A 5,840-nucleotide genomic window follows, 5' to 3' on the forward strand; every position below is an offset into this window, starting at 1 on the left:
CTCAGCTGTCCTTCTAACCCCACTATCTTTAAGTCTGCCATCCCAGCTTGCAGATAAGGTTCAGAGAGATTACATAACTCTCCCCCGATGACACAGCTGGTAAGCCGCAGGGTCAGGCTCACAGGATTAGCACATCTGGGCAAAGCCCTGGAGAATTTGTGTCTCAAGGCAGAGGGGTGCAAAGAGGAAGATGAAGGAAGGAGGCTGGGAGACCCATGGTGCCCGTGAGATAAAGGGGCCTGTGCAAACCTCCCGGGGGGTTGTCAAAGGAACCTTTTCAAACAGGATAGTCCAAGGCTCCTTTGAAGTTGTGTGAATTTATCTCTTAAATGCATCCCTATGGCTTGTCTAAGTCTCCCTCTGCTGCCTCATGCACAAATAAATACCTTCCACTGCAGATCTGGGGGCAGACAGAAGTGCTGACTGAGTTCCAGGTCTCAGTCAGAGCTGGGGAGAAGGAAACATCAGGCCCAGGTCAGCCGCCAGCCCAGATACTAAATGAATTTAACAGCTCCCATGCAAAGGGAGGAGGAGTATAAGAACACAAGCCATTCCAGAATCTCCAAAATACCCAAGAGAGCCTTCCACAGTGGATGAAAGGCAGATTTGAACAGATGTATTTGAATTGATCAGGGGAGGAGGGTCCGACTGATGAATGTGGGGACCCCCCCTTACACACACATACAAACCAAGAGTCCTTACTTCTTTGAGTCCCTCCAACTCCACCTGGGGCTGGGATCTGAGAACAGAGACTATGGGGCGGGTTAATGACATTTGTAAGGAAAAGGTTTGGGAAGAGGGGCTTGGAACCCACGGACCCAGAACATAAAGCCTCCTGTCACACCTGGGTGTGAGAACAGTCAGAAGAACTCCGGGGTCTGGATGTGGCGCCCTTTGATCATGGGTGGGAAGGGGCCCAGGGCTTGCCTGGCTCCATCTGCAGACAGGCCTCCGCTCCTCTAAGAGGAGAGGGCAGGGAGCCAGGAAGGACTTGGCACAGGACTAGGAAGAAGGAAGGCCAGCAGCCTGGCAAACTGATGAGGGAAGGGCCGGAGCGGGAGAGCAGCTCAGGCCTGGAGAATGGCTCAGGCTGTGCCTAGCGGCCACCAAGGCCAGCAGGAGGGGATAAAGGAAACAGGGAGGTAAGCTTGGTCTGCTGCCCACCTCGGCAGCCTCAGAGTTCCCCACAGCAGCAGTCAGCTGCCAGAGAAGGGCTGGCCCGGAGCAGGCCTGGGTCTCCTCCGCCAGTCCCCACTCTCCCTCCTTTCCTCAGCCCAGCCTCTCCGAGACTCGCGTTCCTGCGACATCTTTTCTCCGTACTCCGCGTCCGCAGTCCGCCAGATCTCTCTGCAGAGTCCCGCACCGGGAGTCCTCTGCAGTGTCTCCCATTCAGAGGACTCCTGTACTCCTTTCTGCAGCCCTGATGCGGAGGGGTACAGAGAGCAGTTCTGGGCGGCTGCCCTTCTCCCCACGCACCCCTCCAGGAAGGGGCGGTCGTCAGAGCTTGCAGACATGTTCCCCAGGAACCCTCAGGCTCGTGACCATGAACCGCTGGCGCCCAGGCTCTGCCTCCTTTACCCACATGGACTCGATTCTGCTCTGCCTCCTCACTGGGCTGGGAGGTGACGGTCTCCCTGCCCCCTCCAGCAGAACAGCAATGCTTCCGGTCCACACCTAGTGATGGGTTCTAAGAGTGAGGTTTGATCTTGGAAGGAGAGGCCTCCTCAAGGCTCACAACATCCAGAGGGCCTGGTATGGAGCTGCGGCCCCGAGCCAACCAACATCATGGTGACTCACGCTGCCCGTGGGTCTTACGCCTGTAGCTATTGACTCTCTAGACCTTGTAGGTGAGGTCTAGGCGAGGCAGTGCCACAACGTTCCTCACACCACACCTTGAGCCTCTGTCCATCCTGTTTCTAGCAGTCACCTCCCTGCCAGTCCTATCCTGCTCTGGGTTTCTGTGGTAAACAGTTATGGAATGGCTCCCCACGTGTCTGAGCTTTCATTTTCTTATAGCAGTCATCAAGTGGGCTCTGTCACGTCTCCTAGGACCCCTGATGATACTTTTGTCCACTGTAAGACTCTCGGACACTTGTGATTATAATGGCAATCATTTTGCTAAAGGTTTGGTTGTGTTAAGCTGTGTGTATGACATCACTCACACACTCACACGCACACGCACATACACACACACATACCTACCTACCCTGTGGGATCACATGGAAACCCCTTTCCCTTCTGACACCTGCTCTGGCTCCCAGGCTTTAAGCTGGGCTGTGGCAGGCTCAATGGAGAACATAAGCAGAAGCTTCCACGGGTCCTGGCCAAGGATTGGATTCTCAGCCCTCCTCAGGTCACTGGGGTTCCTTCCTTCCAATTAATCCTCAGCTGGCCCCTCGGCCACTCTCTCTAAGAGAGAGGGCACGCAAGCCTGAAGCTTCCCCTCTAAAGGCCGTTTCCAACCTCTGTGCCTCCTAAGAGCCAGGACCCAAGCGGCTGTCACCAGGGTGCCTCACCATGACCCCCTTCTGGGGACTCTGGGGCAGATGACAGCTCACAGGTGAGTAGAATTTTCCAGTCTCTTAGCCTTCTGGTCAACCCCACTAAACCAGCTTGACCTATCTTCCCCTGTGGGCAGTCTCTGTGGTGGGTCCCCAGGCTGAAGGCTCCTGTCAAGATATCCAACTGAATGATGCCTGCCTAGCCTAAGACATCTTTCCAGAGCCTGGCTGAGAAATTCAGAAACTGGGCTGGGTTAGTAGCCCACTCAAAGGTCACTCCTCTCAAATTTCAGGCTCCTAGAGGCGGGGGAAATCACTCCGTTGATAAAGTGTGTACCACACAAATTGGGAACCTAAGTTTGATCCCTGGATCCGAGTAAGAAGCTGGGAATGGTGACGTGCTTGTAATTCCAGCACTGGGGAGGCAGAGACGGGAGGATCCCTGGGGCTTGCTTGGCAGTCAGCCCAGCCTAACCACCCACACCAAAAACATCTTTTTGAAAATTTCCAGGCTTCTAACCACATTGGGGGATGCGGCCTCAGGCTTGTTCTCTCCTGAGTCTGATCCTAGGCCTCAGTTGGTAATATTTGCCAGTCTTGAATCCCAGAGCACTGTACTGAGTGCTGTGAGCTTGAATCAGGGCTACGTGGTAATGGGGATGCTGGGATCAATTAGTAATGCCTGGTACAGACACAGGCGTGGCAAAGCTGCAAGGCTTTCCTTCCCTGCTCTTTGTTGGTTCAGGACATCCATGTTGCCGGCAGTGCTCTCCTCCCTGTCAATCAGGAGTGGAACACTGAAACCTGTGATGTAGGCTATTGTCACCACAAGCGCCACAGTCTTCCCTAAACTTGCTGTCGGATTGGCCACGACTCCCCCTGCCATCAAGCTGTCAATACTGGACGTGTTCCCCTCCTTCTGTTGAGTCTGAATGACCATGACTATGTTTGCCTGGCCTTGCTCTGTGCTGTTGGCAGAATTAATAACTCACAATTAGTAGTAGTACCCTTTCGCATTCATTCAGACATGTCTTGGTTCGCACCGTGAATCGTACACGCTTCACCTATAAATTCAGTAAGGACTCGCTTTGTCGTGACGACCTTGGGTCACGCTTAGCCATCTCGCAGGCGCCCATTCCCGTATCTGGACGCACAGGGATTGCTAGGGTGGAATGGATTCAAGCTGTTAGGAGGACAGAGAGCAGACAGGAGGGTGAGGGAGGGTGGAGTGTGGGTCCCTGTGTGTTCAGAGGAAGAATAACCAGAGCAGAGAAGGGACCCGGCTTTCGGTGCTGCAGCTCAGGTCTGCGGGGGAGGAACTGGGACAGAGACAACCGTAGGGGAGGCCCTCAGTAAGAAGGCTCAGGTCCAGCCTGCCCACCTGTTGGCTTTGGAAACTAAAGCTTACAAATACAACAACAGAGAGTAAAGTGGGCATTGAGGGGCCAGGGGAGGCCCAGGCTCAGCTGTTCCCAACCCTACACAATCCCCTTCCAGGCTCAGAAGGGGCCTTCCTCAGGACCTCCTCTTCCAAAGAGTGTGACCCTTCTAGAAGGTCTTCTCTGTCACCCACCCCATCCTTCATCCTGGCCCCTCCTGCTATATTGTCTCTAGTCTCTTCTCCACAGCCCTGCTCCTACATGGCATCTACCTAATGTTCACCCACCTCCATCCTACGACTCTAAAACAAAAGTTGACAGAAGGGACTTGAAGTCACATTGTTTACACAGGATGTGTGACCTTGGGCACATTTTCCTGCCTTTCAGGAAGTCATCTGTAAAAACTGCCCTTGACTGAATGACTGAGATGCCACCAGCAGCCACCTTGCTGAGTGTTAGCAGGGTATTATATGAGGAGGCATGTGGGGGCTAGAATTGCCCCCAACTCACCATCATGTCTATTATTTGTTCCAGAAAAGACCTAGAGCCACGAGATGGCCTGCGCCTTCAAAGCTTTGTTCCTAAGGGTCTGGCGTGTCTGTGGAGTGCCTCTCCTGCCCACGTGGTCCTGTGCCTCTTAGCCTCCCGCAGTGACAAGAAAAGCTGTGTCCATTGGAATGGAAATGAGACTCGCTTCAGGGCACTCCAGTGGTCAGTGCTACTCTTGGGACTCAGTCCCTGGCTTGGGAAGGCCTGGAGGGATTCGAGAACCATGTGTGAACTGAATTCTGGGTGTGGGTGTAGGGGTAGGATTGGGACCCTAGATTATCCAGGGAGGTGCTCTGGGTGCTGCCCATGCCTCTGAGAGGAGGACAATGTAGTCACGTATTAGTTAAACCATCTATGCTCCCCATGCAATCCCTGGGAGCCTGAATAATTGACAGTGTGGTCAGCAGCTGACCACTGATTTCCAAGGGTGGTGTGAATCAATCCGGTCAACATTTACTTCCCAGTCCCAGGAGGTCCAGAGGTCAAGGGTAAGAAGCAGTGATCCCTCTTAGGTCTTAATCACACAGTGACCCCTGAGAGTCAGAGGGGTGGTTCATTTCTGCTATGCCCAAGAATATCTGCAGGTTTTTTTGTTTGTTTTTTAAGTAGGATCTCATGTAGCCTAAGCTGGCCTCTAATTCACTATGCAGTCAATAAATGGTTTTGAACCTTTGATCTTCTTGTCTCTATCTACCGAGTGGTGGGATTGTAGGCAAGTACAGCAAGCTTTAGGCAGTGCTGAGAATCAAACCCAGGCCTTCTCTTATGCTAGACAAGCACCTCACCAAGTGAGCTCAATTCCCAGCCCCTCCTTGTGCCCATGGGGAAGCTGGACTCAGTCCCTCATGGGGTACTGCACTAAGTCAACATTATAAGGTGTTCACAACTGGGCGGTGGTGGTGTGTGCCTTCAATCCCAGCACTCAGGAGGCATAGGCAGGCGGAGTTCTGTGAGTTCAAGACCATCCTGATCTACAGAATGAGTTCCAGGACAGGCTCCAAAGCTACAGAGAAACCCTGTCTCGAAAAGGCAAAAAAAAAAAAAAAAAAAAAAAAAAGATGTCCACAGTGGGCTGTGGGAAGAAAAGTCTGACTTAAGGGTGTCTCTGGGACTGAGGTGTCCATGGATATCTCTGAGAAAGTTCAACAGCCCAACAATTGAGTCGGGAGTTATAGAAAGCTGAGGGGCAGCCCCATGAGTGCAGTTAGGGACTGCTGCTGAGTGTGAGGGAGAACCTGATTTCCTTCCTGAGAGGCCTCTCAAGATGGGGATGTGACGCGGACAACAGGGTTCCACTTAGGGACTTCCACAATGGAACCCTGCACGTGGCCGTAGCCATGACCTGGGGGCCCTGGCTTTGACTGCTGGACCAGTGTGTCAGGTGAGACGCTATTAGCCTAGTTCTTCCGGA

The 5,840-nt window shown here is 53.1% G+C and overlaps 1 long non-coding RNA gene across 1 annotated transcript; it reads left to right on the plus strand.

The window, feature by feature from the left end:
- Nucleotides 1-1,038: 1,038 nt before the first annotated feature.
- Nucleotides 1,039-5,104, plus strand: LOC121136077. The gene is made up of 3 exons (XR_005873207.1): nucleotides 1,039-1,142; nucleotides 1,274-2,560; nucleotides 4,415-5,104. It is a non-coding gene; the product is annotated as an uncharacterized LOC121136077 (long non-coding RNA).
- The last annotated feature ends 736 nt before the right edge of the window (nucleotides 5,105-5,840 follow it).

This window comes from Mesocricetus auratus, unplaced genomic scaffold (assembly GCF_017639785.1).
Source record: "Mesocricetus auratus isolate SY011 unplaced genomic scaffold, BCM_Maur_2.0 Super-Scaffold_100047, whole genome shotgun sequence".
In the NCBI taxonomy this organism is placed as follows: Eukaryota; Metazoa; Chordata; class Mammalia; order Rodentia; family Cricetidae; genus Mesocricetus; species Mesocricetus auratus.